Below are 16,024 nucleotides of genomic sequence, written 5' to 3' on the forward strand. Positions count from 1 at the left end.
GTAATAGAGGGAGGACTCCACTGTTTTTGTCAAGAGCATCAACCAATATCCATTGTAAACTCAACAAAGTATAGAATTATTACATTGCTTAACCTTGGTCATTTTATGTTTGAAACAAGGGGATTGAATGAGATGATTTCTAATGTGCCTACGAGGCCTAAACTTCTTCTTCTTCTTCTTCTTCTTCTTTTTTTTTTTTTTTGGATGGGCAATGGGGGTTAAGTGACTAGCCCTAAACTTCTGATCCTATAATCCAAACATAACTTAGGAGTGTTTAGTGTTGTGGTTACCATTAAGATTATTTTGTTTTGGGGCAGCTAGGTGGTACAGTGGATAGAGCACTGGCCCTGGATTCAGGAGGACCTGAGTTCAAATCCAGCCTCAGACACTTAACAATTACTAGCTGTGTGACCCTAGGCAAGTCACTTAACCCCAATTGCCTCACAAAAAACAAAACAAAACAAAACAAAACAACAACAACAAAAGATTATTTTGTTTTTTATATACAGATGATGTTGTATATTATTTGTATTTCCCTACTTTGATTGGTGCTTTTGATTCTTGGGAATTTACTTAATCTTTAGGCCCTTTTTAAAGTATTTCTTTCTAATCCATTACTGATCAAGATTTAATGGTGAGGGGGGGCAGCTAGGTGGCACAGTGCATAAAACACCGTCCTTGGATTCAGGAGGACTGGAGTTCAAATCCAACTTTAGACACTTGATACTTACTAGCTATGTGACCCTGGGCAAGTCACTTAACCTGCATTGCCCCCCCCCACCCGAAGATTTATGGGTGAGGCTCCCTTATAATATAAGACAATTAAAATGATCAATTTGATAACACTATTTGAGTCAATCAATCAAAACTGATTGTAGACAGTCACTCAACAAGCATTTATTAAGAGGTTATTAAGGGGCAGCTAGGTGGTGCAGTGGATAAAGCACCAGCCCTGGATTCAGGAGGACTTGAGTTCAAATCCAGCCTCAGACGTTTGACGCTTACTAGCTATGTGAACCTGGGCAAGTCACTTAACCCTCATTGCCCTGCCCAAAAATAAACAAGTAAATAAATAAACAAATAAAGAAACAAACAAATGAATGAATGAATGAATGAAGAAATGAAAATAAGAGGCTATTAATTAAGAGTCAACATGGCAGAGAAGAGGAAGAAGTACAGCCCATCTCCCTTATGACAATTTTCCCCATAAAGATCTAGAAAATGCTCCAGACTAAATATGTATCAGAGAATCCAAGAAAAAAAAAATCACAGTGAATCATTTTTTTTCAATCCAAATCAGCTTATGGAAGCAGAGAGGTCCATGTATACTGAAGACATGATTCTGCCAGGAACAAAAAGCTGTGTGGAACATTCTATCACCTGGAGACTAAAAGAGTGCTAAGAATGATAATGGAGTAGATAGAGGTCTCAGGGGATCCTTGAACTGGCAGAGGGTGCAGAAAAAGATGCCATGTGGCAATTCTACCTTGCACTACCTACTTATAGACCACAGATCCAGAGAAAGCTGAGGAAAGGATGTACACATAATGGAGGTGGACAGGAGAAATTGTAGTACAGGCTTTAGTTGTATAATGAGTGAGGGGCAAGTTCAGAAGCAACAGTAGCTATGTGACTTTGATCCCAGGAAAAGAACAGGCACTTGGTTGTAGCCTCCAACCCAGGCTGAAGTCTGCAGTAGAATAGCCTCTGCAGGAATCCCAGACCAAAGGGAAACCTCCAGTTGAGTCACTCAGGAACTTGCAGAGCTCAGACCAAGAGAACTATTCGCAGATTTCACCCCAGATCAAATCACTTTGGCAGTGGTTTTCTAGCCTGAGCTATCCTCAAGATCCTGGAATAACACAGCTTATCACAAACCAAGAAAGCAGTTGAAGGATCCAAGAGAATAGAAGCTCTGTCCAGACATTCCCCCCAGATGTGTGCAGAGTTCATTCCTGACATAAAGTCCAAAGTAAAAAAGTAGGTTGGAATGAATATTAGCAACAACAAAATTTTCACTAAAAAGAGATATTATGGCTACAAGAAAGCTCAAGATTCAAACCCAGAAGAAAGTGACTTAAAACACGTACAAACTAAGCTTTAAACAAAAAGGCAGCTTAGACACAAGTCCAACCAGAATTTCTAGAAGTGCTTTTTTAAAAAAATTTATTTGTTTGCAGGCAATGGGGGTTAAGTGACTTGCCCAGGGTCACACAGCTAGTAAGTGTCAAGTGTCTTAGGTCAGATTTGAACTCATATACTCCTTTTTTTTTTTTTTTTTTTTTTTGCAGGCAATGGGGGTTAAGTGACTTGCCCAGGGTCACATAGCTAGTAAGTGTCAAGTGTCTGAGGCCGGATTTGAACTCAGGTACTGCTGAATCCAGGGCCGGTGCTTTAACCACTGTGCCATCTAGCTGCCCCACTCATATACTCCTGAATCCAGGGCCAGTGCTTTATCCACTGTGCCATCAACCTGCCCCTAAAGTGCTTTTTTCTTTGAAAGCTAAAAAACAAATGAGAATAGCAGATGAAAAAATGTAGACAAATAAGTTATGTAAGAAAGATTTGGAAAGAGAATGGACAGTATGGAATAAGTGGTTCAAAATTTTACCTCATAAAAGAGTTCCCTAAAAACAAAACAAAACAAAACCTAGAATTAACCAAATAGAAGCTAATGACTCCATGAGACATCAAGAAATTGCAAAATAAAGTCAAAGGACTGAGAAAATGAGTGGAATGTAATATATCTCACAGTAAAAATAATTGACATGGAAAACAGATCAAGAGAAAACAGCCTCTGAATTGCTTGTTGTGGGCCAGATAACTAAGGACAGAGGGAGTGGGATGGCTCACCATGACAAGTCACTCTGTGTATGGAAGTCTGTGAGACACTCTAACAAGGTTGAGGTAAGAGCATGATATCAATATGGGGACAGTTCTGAGCACCCAAGTGTCATTTCAGAACTGCTGGCAATAGTGTTAGTGTTTCTGGGTTTTAACCCCATTAGGTTTTTGTTCCTCTGAAGGGCGGTGGCAAAGATGAATGTTGAGGTCTGAGGGAACTTGGGGCAGAAATCTAGGCTGGTGAACAATGAATTGCCCACTGTGGGAGGAGGCTGAGATAATTTGAGTTCTAGCCCCCAAGGAAATAATAGTCAGAGAGGAAGGAGTTAGAAGTGAGTAATAAGGAAAATAAGTTGGAAAAACAAAGACTGAAAGTACCAAAGATTGCAAGAATAAGAAATCTCAAAGACTTTGAACATAAACAGATACATTGACAATAAAAAAAGAACCACAAAAGGAAATATAGTCTACAGATCTAATTAAAGAGTTTAGGCAGCTATGAATAAAAACTGCAAAATGAGGGAAGATGATCCAACATTTGATAAGACAGATGATCCTGTGGGATTTGAGAATGTGGAATCACAGTATGCTTTTCATGAGTGGTTTAAAAGAGAAATAAGAATTTTGAGAGCAGAATTAATGTTTTCCACAGCAAAAGTCATGAACAAAATTTAGGAAACAAGTTAATAAAGTTTCTAGGATGCAAAAAATTTTAAATAATATTGTATCAAATTAATTATAGCAATTTTCCAAGAATTCATTCATTATGATAAAGTAGGATTTAAAGCAGGGATACGAAGATAGGTCAACATTAGGAAGACAATAAATAGTTAAAAATATTAAAAACTGTGACATCCAAAACCACACAATCACTCAATAGGTACAGAAAAATGCCTTAACAAGGTACAATGCTCCTATATGCTAAAAGCCTTACAAAATATAGGCATTAAGGGTCATTTAAAATTTTTCATTAGAAAGTATCTATTTAAAACCAAAAGTAATCATCATATGTGATGGGAATATTCTAGAACCTTTTTCAATAAACACAACATTGAAACAAGGATGCTCACTCTTCCTACTATTATTTGTTATTGTTCTAGAAATGCTAACAATAGCAAAAGAACAAGGGAAAAGAATTAAAGGACTAAAGATAGGTAAAGGGGAATTAAAATGAGCCCTGTTTGATGATGATATGATTATTTACTTGAAAAAATCTCTGGGAATCAGCAAGGATACTAATTGAGATAATGGATAACTTCAGCAAATTTGCAGGCAAAAAACCAAAATTCAATAGCATTTCTATATAATAATGACAAAACAAATGAAACAACAATAGAAAGGGAAATTCAATTCTAAATAACTATAAAATGCATAAAATATCTTGGGATCATTCCTCCCCAAGAACAAGACAATTTATATAGATTCACTTACAAAGCATCCTGAAAAAAAAAGAATAACCTTAATAGTTGGAGGAATATTTAATGCTAATGACTACACTATGCCAATATAAAAAATGACAATACTACCACAATTAATTTACATTCAATGCTATACCAATTAAATCACCAAGAGAGCTTGTAGAGAGTTTGATAAAATAGTAAAATTTATTTGGAAAAAAAAACCACTAGACTATTAAGGGAAATGTTGAAAGTAAGAACAAGACAAGGAATAGCACATCTAGACCTCAAACTACATCATAAAGCAGAAGTCATTAAAAATTTTTTATTGATTAAATAATAGAGAGATAGATCAGTGGAACAGATTAGATAAATGAAATTCAGAAACAATAGAACTCAATATCCTAGTGTGATATAATGGAAAACAGAAGCTCCCTGGGTGGGGTGGGGTGTAATCTCTATTGATAAAAACTGCTGGGAAAACTGGAATCAGCTGAGTAGAAATTATGTCTAGACCAATGAGTTACACCACACTGAATAACACATTCTAAATACATACATGACCTTAATATTAAAGATCATCCTACAAAAATAAAATAGAAGAGAAACAGATTATGTACCTCTTACAGCTATGGGTAAGATACATATTGTTAGTGAAATAACAGGTAAAAACAATTACAAAAGATAAAATACATAACTCTGATTACATGAAACTAAAAGGCTTCTACACAGACAACATTAATGCATCTAGGATAAGAAGAACACATCACTGATTTTGGACTTTCTCAATGTAGTGATCAGTTATCCTGACTTTATTTTCTTCACTAAAAAAATTACATTTATCATATAGGATGGATCTCAGAGAAGGAGAATAGGAGGGATACATGGGATACTATGTTGAGTAAAAAATAGGAAACAAGTGTAGCTAGATGGTACAGTGGATAAAGCACCAGCCCTGGATTCAGGAGAACCTGAGTTCAAATCCTGCCTCAGACACTTGACACTTACCAGCTGTGTGACCCTGGTCAAATCACTTAACCTTCATTACCCCAACAAAAAAAAAAAAGGAAAATAGGAAACATCAATAAAAATTATTTTTAAAAGTAAAAAGACGTGATTTGGAAGAGATAGACTTTCCAAATCTGGTTTGGAAGAGCCAATGGGAAGATCTATCCTGCTGCATTTTATATCAGGTAACAAATGACCTAGATAAAGGCTTATTGATATAACAATATTTCCCAAAGGTACGTGCCTTATTTTCATACTGGTTGCACACCACTTACTGTTTTTTTGTTTGTTGTTGGGTTTTTTTTTTTGGTGAGGCAATTGGGGATAATTGACTTGGCCAGGGTCACACAGCTAGTAAGTGTTAAGTGTCTGAGGCTGGATTTGAACTCAGGGTCTCCTGAATCCAGGGCCAGTGCTCTATCCACTGTGCCACCTAGCTGCCCCCACTTACTGTTTTTTAAAGGCCAACCTGATGTGGGAAAAAAAATCTGTCTTGAGGTCCCTTTTTGGTCAGGGAAAATTATTTAGAAGAAGCTAACTGGAGGAAAATTATCCCTCCACCAAGTCTGAGATCATTAAAAGCATTTCCTCCCTTCTTTCCCGCTACTGCCCCAACTTTTGAGTTTGATGACATCATTTTTAAAATTCTCTAACCAAAATTAGGTGCTTCAGAGATATCGCCTGCTACTCTGCTAGTATAAAAGACAGGTGCAGCATTAGAAGTCTGGGCTGTTGCTGCTGAGGCACTTGGCTTCAATAATGGGATGCTGAAGCCATTTGTACACCCACTTTGTCTGTACCCTTATCTTCTTTACCTGCTGCCCTATCATCTCGGGTGAAACACATATCCCATCCTCCTTTGGGCTGACAAAGCTACACTAGAATAATTCCACCTGTTTTATTGCTGGCACTGATCTCTTCTGGCATAACAAAAACTATGGAAAGAACTAAAGAGCTGCCTAGACTTTCTGAACCCTGCTGGCTGCTTGCCTTCAGCTAATAACCCACTCTCTTCCAAACTACACATTTTAGCTTCAGGCAGAGATGATTTCAATAGCAGTTCAGGAGGCAGGAATTGCTAGAGGATCTTGGAGATTGCTTAATTTCACCCTTCCCCCCCCCCCCCACCCCCAACTCCATGATTCCTCAATTCCTCATGAATGAGATTACTGACTGCTAGTTTTGTTCCCTGGCTATACAACCTGTGTCCTTTTTAACTAGCATTACTTTCAATCCTGTTGCAAATCTAGCTGATTAAAAAAGCTGGCCTTCAGAAAATTCTTTCTTGAAAGTCAAAGCTTGAAGGAGATTATGGCTATTTATATTGTAAGGCACTTCCTTCAAAGCCCATGGTTGCTTTGGGCTCTTGACTGCCGTAAACCTCAACTAATTCTCTTTATCCAGATAATCCACTCGTTTCCAATATTCATCAAATGGCAAAATGAAAAGCTTTTAAGAAAGGGAATGGATGTGTAGGATTAAAATCACATAGAATTTTATCCTTAATAAAATCACAGAGAAAATTATGGGGAATCATTTGTTCCAATGAAAAAAAGGGGAAAATAAAGGAAGAAAACATATCTTTATACTCAAATTGAATTTATTTAGCAGTTATTTGGATTGCAAAGAGTGGAATAAAAGAAGTAGAGATTTATGCTCCCTTCCTATTTATTTAGGGGCAATTATGTTGCAACCTGTATTGTGCTTACCTGTCACATTAGGTTTTTCCTTTCTTTCAAAGCTTCAATAAGTATATGATTTCATTTGTGGGGATGTTATCTAAGCCAATACCAGTTACAATCTTTTCAAATTTTAGTAGATAGTCTCATGAGAGATCTGTGATAACAAATATTCCTATCCTTTTCACAAGCTTTGTGGGGCTGAGCTTCCAAAATTAGCTAACTTGGTCCCAGTTGCATAGTCAGTTACTAGTTCTGTGTTCAAAGCCTCCTCATCTTGGTAGGACCTGAAAAACCTTTGTTTCACTAGCATGGATAATTTTTGAGAATTCATCACATTGATGAGGTATCAGTAAATCATGAATCTCTATCTGGTAACTGTGAATGGAGTCCTGGAGTGACACACATACAGGCTGATCAAACATTATTACTATTAGTCTAACTGGACCTTTGCATTTCCTAAGCTTGTAATACTGAATGGAGATTGCAATGATTATTAAATATTGAATATAAGAAAAAACAGTTGCTTTCTTTGGGGATTTCAAAAGTACTAGCTTTTGCATCAATAGGTTTAATAATTTCTTAAGGTTATGAATTGAGGGAGAAAAGAAAGAACTTTAAGAATGCTGGGAGTTTCTTATTCCAGGTTCAATACTTATTTTAGGAATATGTTCTGTAATGAATGGACTGGTTGGAAGACATATTTTAAGAGGACATTGTAGGAATAGAAATCTTACAAGTGAAAAGCACACGCCCTTCTGAGCTGAATTATTAACCATCAAAAGTTGACTGCTATAGCTATCGGCTAATCAATGGAAAGAGAATGGACAGATAATAGTCCAAAGACTTTGGCTATATTAATTTTTTTTTATTTTGCAGGGCAATGAGGGTAAAGTGACTTGCCCAGGGTCACACAGCTAGTAAGTGTCAAGTGTCTGGATCCAGATTTGAACTCAGGTCCTCCTGAATCCAGGGACGGTACTTTATCCACTGTGCCACCTAGCTGCCCTGCTGTATTAATTTTTAAAGTAATATAGTTTGGGGCAGCTAGGTGGAACAGTTGATAGAGCACCAGCCCTGGATTCAGGAGGACCTGAGTTCAAATCCACCCTCAGACACTTGACACTTACTAGCTATGTGACCCTGGGCAAGTCACTTAACCCCAATTGCCACACACACACACACACACACACACACACACACACACACACACACACAAGTAATATAGTTCATGTAAATCAATATAGTTCCAGTCAGACACCTATATAATGTAAGATTAAATATTTTTCTTCAATTTTAAATCACTCAGAAATACTCTTTGGCTTTCTTCTTATTAATAATAGTAACAATGACACTCATTTCTATTGCATATCAAGATTTAGAGAATGTGCCCATCACAAGAATCCTGTGAAACAGAGCAAATATTCTTTCTACTTTATATAACAGGACATAAACTGATAGATTTCAAATGACTTGTTGAGGACCAAGGAATCAATCCAGTCAGTATTCTGGAAAGGTGTTTAAACAACAAACAAACCAAATGAGCAGATTAAGTGTCTCATTTGTAGACCATGATGTTGCAGTTAGTCTCAGTAGGATTGGAGAGTCTACACTGTTATTTTCTTTACTTGGTAGTAACTACTCATCAAAATACATTCATTAGTTCATCTTGAAAAGGAGAAGGTGCTTTTAATCCCTTGAATTGTGCTATCAGAATTCTTTTAATCCAAGAAATCACAGGTTTAGTTTAAAAAAAAAAGAAATCAGAGTTCCCCATGTCCAGCTATATACGTTTGACAGCTTCACAATTAAACACTGGATATGCTTTGAAAAAAATGACAGAGAACTAACATAATAAAATAATATTCTGTTTTGCTCCTCTATGATGCACTAATTATATAAAATCATACCTTATTTGTTTTACCCTTGGTGCCTTCTATTTCTATAAGACTTTTACTTTCATGAAGTCAGGAAATATGTTAATTTCAATCTTGTATCTTTTCTAGTGTCTAACATAGTGCTCTGAGCACATCGAGTGATAAATAAATGGTCATTGAATTGTACCTAAATATGTTGTCTTTCTTCCATATTGAGTTTTCTTGGTCATCCCTCACACCATGCTCTCATCTCTTTTTCTTTTGCCAGTTTTGCAATAGCATTTTCTTCACCATTCATTTAATTGTTCATTGATAAATGTCTAATGAAACTTTTATTAGGCATTTTGTCCATATATCAATGTTTTCTAGGTCAGATTATAGTAAAATGTTTTGACTTTATAGTTTAAAGCTTATACTTTGCAATCAACTAGCCTGAAAGAAATTCTTCAATCTTTAATTCTTAATTTTGATAGTTTTCTTGTCCCAAGAGAATGACTAGAGAATTACATTTCAGGTCAAATAGTTACAATGTAAAAACTCAGTAAAGGAATTATTCTAAATTTCTTGCACTATGGCAGTGGCATAAATATAAATATGTATGTAGGTATATATATATATATATATATGTGTGTGTGTGTGTGTGTGTATGTACATATAACTATACCTATATATGACACAGAGTAAAATCTTAGTAATTTGGACATGATTAATTCAAAATTCACATTAGAATGCTTCAGATCTGTGATTTTACAGATTCAGGGAAGTGATTCTTCCATGCTAAAGGAAATGTTTTTAAGAGTGTTCATAGGAGAGGCGACAGAGACAGAGATAGAGACAGAGACAGAAAGACACACACACAGAGATAGACACACACAGAGAAAGAAAGAGACAGAGAATAAGCATCAAGTGGCTGGCCTTGAACTTCCCTGATTTTAATTAGGTTGGTCCTCAAAATTCATAGGCAACATAAAAGAAAAATTCTTGCCCTCTAATTGCAATGTGGCATAATGGATACAGGGGCAACTTTGGCATTAGGAAGACTTGATGATTTCTGATGCATATTGTGTGTGGAACCACAGACAAGTCACGTATCCTCTCAGTGTCCCCAAGCAACTGTTCAAGACTATAAGTTTCAGATCAATGATAATCTGCAATGCAGTTTGGAATTTCCACATTAAAGAGTTCTCTAAAATAATGAAATAACATGTTTGGACCAAAAAATCCAATAAAACAACAGTTATAATATGATTCTTTTCAATTTACAAAAACACTTGCACTATTACTATTATCTCTTTTGATTCTCTTAAACTGTGAAAAAACTTACAGCAATTAAAAATAAAATTCTGATCATAGAATCATAGTACTCCACAAGCCATGGAGTTCAATGATGTCATTTTATCAGTGAAGCATTTGAGGTACAAGAAGGTCTTGCACAAGGTCATACAGATACAATGTTTCAAAACCAAGATTAAAAATCAACCCCTCCAATTCCAAATTCAGTCATTTTAGTGAAACTCAAGTTACCAGAATTTCAGTGACTCACCTGAGGGCCTGAGATACTAGAGTGCTAGAGTAGAATGCTATCCATCCAATTCAATACATAATTATTCTGTTTAAGGCACTGAGGTTACAAAGTTAGATATGAAAGGGGTTGTATCTTCCAGAGAAAAAGTTTGAGACAATGTTACTCTTGAGTGAATTTTCAGTGTCTTACTTTGAAGGAGGGTAGAGCTTGTCTAAATATTTTTTTTAAGGGAGAATTCCAAAAATGAAATATTCTTTGAACACACTCCAACTTCTAGATCCTGAATTGAACTTTTCCATATGAAGAGATTCAAATTTTTATTTTAAGTCTGTTGTGCAGTGTAATATGTTTATTAAATTATTTTAAGTTCTTAGTATTTTTATCTTAAAATAGAATTTTTACACTTTTTTTTGGTTTTGTTTTTGTTTTGTAGGGCAATGAAGGTTAAGTGAATTTCCCAGGGTCACACAGCTAGTATGTGTCAAGTGTCTGACCTCGGATTTGAACTCAGGTCCTCCTGAATCCAGGGCAAGTGCTTTATCCAATGTACCACCTAGCTGCCCCGAAAATAGAATTTTATCGTACTAAAACAATAAACAGCTAACAATGAGATTATGTCTGTGATATTTAAAATGGATGGTACATACTCCAAGAGGTTAAGTTAGGAAGAGAACAGATGAATGCTACCAAACAGATATAGAAAAAAATCAGGCTGAAAGAAACACAGATTCAGAGGGACTTGAAGATTACTTTGCAAAATATGCCCCCAAAGAGATGATGCCAAAATAATGGAAAAAAAAGACTATAATTTAAAACAAAACATACAAACAATAAAATCAACCAAGAAGATACCAATGCTGTGTTTTCATTCTCCTTTTTAATCTAATCCATATGAGATTAGTATATGTACACATAAAGATTTCCTGTGTGACCTTGTGCAAGTTATTTAACTTTACTGAGGCTTAATCCCTTTATTTTTAAAATGAGAAGGTTGGAATAAATATCTGAAGTTCCTTTCAGCTTGAAAATCTGTGATCTGTGAATATAGAAGAGAGCAGATTGACTTTTTTGTTTTGGTGAGGCAATTGGGGTTAAGTGACTTGCCCAGGGTCACACAGCTAGTAAGTGTTAAGTGTCTGAGGCCAGATTTGAACTCAGGTCCTCCTGACTCCAGGGCCGGTACTCTATCCACTGTACCACCTAGTTGCCCCTGCAGATTGACTTTAAAATATATATATAAGTATTTTTATTTATTATTTGTTTGTTTATCTATTTTTGTGGGGCAATGAGTGTTAAGTGACTTGCCCAAGGTCACATGTTAAGTCTCTGAGGCCGAATATGAACTTAGGTCCTTCTGAATCCAGGGCCGGTGCTTTATCCACTGCACCACCTAGAGGCCCCAAGCAGATTTACCTTCATAGACAATGTTGCATATCACAACTATACAGTTACACAAGTGCAGGGAATTTAATATAGTTTTTATTTCCCATTTAGTCATTACAGTAAAAAGTAATAATAACAACATTTGACTCTAGAGTAAAATGCAGCCTTAAAGGCGTTCCTCAAGAAAGATATCCTCTCCAACATATGGGAACATTATACATTACACTGTCCAGGAGAGCTGTGATCACAGAAATGATAATTCAATGATTCACCGAATCTCAGCATCAAGTAAAGCAAACAGGAAGACACATGTTAACAAACGTATTGTCATGTGTCATGAAGGATATTGTGCACAAAATCCAAGTAGAAGATGAAATTTTTATTGATAGAGATCTGATAAATGCTCCTGTTTGCAGTTAACATTGGGCTGATATCATAGGACAATAAATCTAGGACTGGAAGGGATTATAGCATGATAGGTTCATAGATTTAGAGTAGGATGCAACCTTTGATATCGTCTAGTTCAACTTCCTTATTCTACAAAATAAATAAATAGATAAATAAATAGATTGATGAATAAATAAATAAATTAATGAATGAATAGAAAAATAAGTAAATAGATAAATAAATAGATGAATGGATGAATGAATGAATGAATGAGCACCTGAGGACCACAAAACTTAAGGTTATACATATTAGTCAAAGAGGAAAGCTAGGATTTAAACATCACATTCTTTGATTTGATAGCTCCTCAATGAGATTCATGATTAATCAAAAGAGATCTGCCTAGCCATACATATTGGAAAAAATACATAAAGAAAACCTATTGCTCAGATTACGAGAATGTATATGGAAAGACAGCCCATTGAGACACTTTATCATAACTTATTTTGTGGACAGTGTAATGTATAATGTTCCCATATGTTGCTGGAGACTTCTGTAGAAGAGTTCTGCCCATGAAGTGAAGGTCTTTGAGGGCAAGACCAGGAGTCTTTTCTTTGGCGTCAGGAAGTGACGCGGGCTAGTGGGAGGAGGAAGGAAGAGACTGGCGCTCAGTCTCACGGTCTTTCCTCTGGACTCTGGTGGAGAAGGGAGCTAGAAATGTGCTCTCCCTTTAATAGATAGGAATCTAGGCCTTTCTCTCTCTTTACCAAATTCTTATTCTCCTTAATAAATGCTTAAAAGTCTAACTCTTGCTAAAGCTTATAATTTATTGGCGACCACTAATTAGATATTTTAGACAGACTAGCTAGAATTTTAGCCCTTAACAACAGGAACTATGAGATAGGCAGGAATTTAGACCCAAGCTGAATAAAGAAGAGGAGATCAGGGTGGATCAAATTTGCAAGATTATAATGTGCTTGCCAAGAAAACCCCAAAAGGGGTGATGAAGGATTGGTTGTGACTGAAACAATTGAACAAAAATGTGCTTTCAATGATCCTAAAGTGTTCTCCAGTCTCAAGAGAGCATTTTAAAACAAAAACAGACCAATAATCTGTCACTGATCTTCCATATCTGCAAAACATGGAATAGCATGATTTAAGAAAAGATGCAATTACAATTGACCCAACAAGCAATCTCCTGATATATTAAAGTAGGCTTGTAGCATGTTACTGCATGACCATAATATGCTCATGAGAAGCAATATAAAAATTTTAGTTTAGATCAAGTTAAATAAAAAAGAATTGGTTGATTATGTAGTAAAAATGAAAAATTAAGATGCATAGTATTTGTAACCTAAAAGTCTTAAAAGAACCAGAGGAAGATTCTAGTTTCCAGCACATTGGGTTTCTCTACTTAAGATTTTGGTAAAGAGATGAATAAAAATAATTTTGGTTAAGATCATAGATTCATAGCTCTATAGCTAGAAGTGATGAACTAATCTAGACACCTCATTTTGCAGGAAACAGGCCAATAAAATCAATTTGACCAAAGTAGTATCAGAGGTGACATTAGAAGTGGTACATGCAGTTCTTTAATTCCAGAGCCAAGTTGGCTACTTGTAGCACTGGAGATTCTGTACCCTGATAAGATTAAGGATCTCTTAAAGAGGAACATATGCTTTATACACAAAACAAACCATAAATTGCTATAATATTTTACATGCAATATAAGTTGTTATTGCTCTTTTGGAAAAAATAAAAATAATTCACATTGGTTTTCATCAGATGATCTTGATTTAAATAGGCTTTCTCTTTTCATATGAGGATAAATAAGAATTTTACAGGAAAAATTCAACTAAGTAAACATTGAACTCTAAATTATTCAAGAAGAAATTCTATGTTAATATTGGTGTAACTATGTCAATTTACTCAAAACAGTGAGATTTTAATATCTAATATTTCAAAATGTGAATACACATACTTTTACAACTGTTCAAAAGCCCAAGAGCAGCACTCCCCAATTAAAGCCCAATTTGACATGAGAAAACACAAACATAGCATTTTCATGGTAGAATAAAATGTAAATTTACAAAGAAATTTTATAGAATTACTTACAGAAAGAATGGTCCAATCTACACCTAAAAGAAAATTTAAAAAAATGTGATTCAATTTTTATCCATTTCATTTTTAAAAGAATGTTTTATTTAGATGTTAGATATTGTTTTCCACCAACTCCCATGTTAACCACCTTTCCCTACCTTAACAGCTAGTTTTTAAAATTTTTTTTAAATTAAAAAAATTTTTTTAACAGCTAGTTTTTATTAGTGGTTTTCCTATCTACCTTCTGTCTACTACCCTCTGGTTAACCTTGTGGGTGATGAGCTTCTTAGGACTTAGCTAAGAAGATTCTTGGACAAAAGAGACCTTTTGATCACTCAGCAGGTATTTATATATACCTATTTAGCAGTCTGTTTATCTTGTTATGATCTTTCTTTAAAAATTTAATTTAGTTTTTTCATTTAGCAAAAAATTATTTTTCTCCCCTTCCCCCTGAAAACAACTGAACAACCACCAAAAAAATAAAAAGCTTTGTAAGCAAAGGATTACTTTGTAGGATATCAAGATCTAATATCTATCCATCTGTCCAACCAGCTACCCATTAGACCTAAGAAGCCTAATATTCTATGATCACTACCCCTCAAAAACCAAGATTACCTCCATGCCACAAGGAGCCTTCAGAGTAAGACTTCAGTGAAGAACTAAATTATAGCCATATATTAATTACCCACCTATGCAAGAATGGCATGGTTTATTAAGTGCTATAAGAACTGTCTTGGTTATGGCACATCCATAGGTTTCTTCAGTTTAATAAGTCCAATATAAGTGCAATAGGTAATTTGTCTCCCCAAATCATCTCCCTCTGATCTGCACCTTCTACTAATTGGACTCCTGTTTCCAGTTTTTCCTGGCTCCTATCTGACCTACACACAGTTGGCCAAATCAAAAGAAAGCAACACAAAACAAAACAAAAACCATCCCAAAATGGAAGTATAACCATATTACTCTTCTGCTCAAGAAATTTGGGTGCCTATATGGTAAAATATTAAATTCTCAGCTTTGTATTACAGCCATTCAAAATCTGGTTCCAAAGAGTTAATATTTTCATATATTCTATATTTCAACCAAACTTGACTTCTTCTTGTTTCCTCAACTCCGCATTCCATCTCCTCCACCTCCATCCCACTGTACAGGCTATATTCTTCATGCATGGAATATATGTCCTCCTAACCTCTGCCTTCCTGAAATTCCTAGCTTCATTCAAGTTTCAATTCATGTGATAACTCCTAGCTTTTCTCGATCATCTTGGTCATTATTGTCCTCTCTGTCTTCAGGTTTTCATGGATATGCATATTTTTTATATATTGCATCTTCTGTAGGATGTAAGGTCCTTGATAATAGAGAATATTTTTCATTTTGTTTCTGTATCGTTAGAACCTAGCACAATATTCTGCTAACAGTAGAGTTTACTAAGCATTTGTTGGAAATAAAGCATTTTGGTACTTTAGGGTACTTCCTATTAGGAAAGGGACTGTGTATCTAAACGTAACTTCCCATGCCTTTGAAATGGGGTAGGCACCATGTAAATGCTTGATTTAAAAAAAATCCCTGATGGATTGGATTGGGGAATTAACCCAGATATAATCCAGTTATCCCCACTTAACTGACCATTTCTGACAGAAGTTAAAGTGAGAGTTGGATAAAACAGTCCAATTTCACAGTTAGTGCACATTGAATTAGCCTCCAATAACCTTCTATTTATACTGTGGCTACCTATTTACCTAGAGAGGTTCTTTTCTGTCCTTGTGTCAAGAATGTATGCAGATAACTCTATAGACATTAAAGGGAATTCTACACACAGACACACAG

At 35.5% G+C, this 16,024-nt stretch overlaps 1 protein-coding gene across 1 annotated transcript in view; it reads right to left on the bottom strand.

Annotated features, from left to right (window-relative positions):
- Window positions 1-16,024, bottom strand: part of PTPRD (protein tyrosine phosphatase receptor type D) — a 2,680,207-nt gene that overhangs the window by 897,274 nt on the left and 1,766,909 nt on the right. The window contains 1 exon segment of the mRNA XM_043972034.1: window positions 14,213-14,235. The gene's annotated coding sequence lies outside the window, so the exon portion shown is untranslated.

Source organism: Dromiciops gliroides, chromosome 1 (genome assembly GCF_019393635.1).
Source record: "Dromiciops gliroides isolate mDroGli1 chromosome 1, mDroGli1.pri, whole genome shotgun sequence".
In the NCBI taxonomy this organism is placed as follows: domain Eukaryota; kingdom Metazoa; phylum Chordata; class Mammalia; order Microbiotheria; family Microbiotheriidae; genus Dromiciops; species Dromiciops gliroides.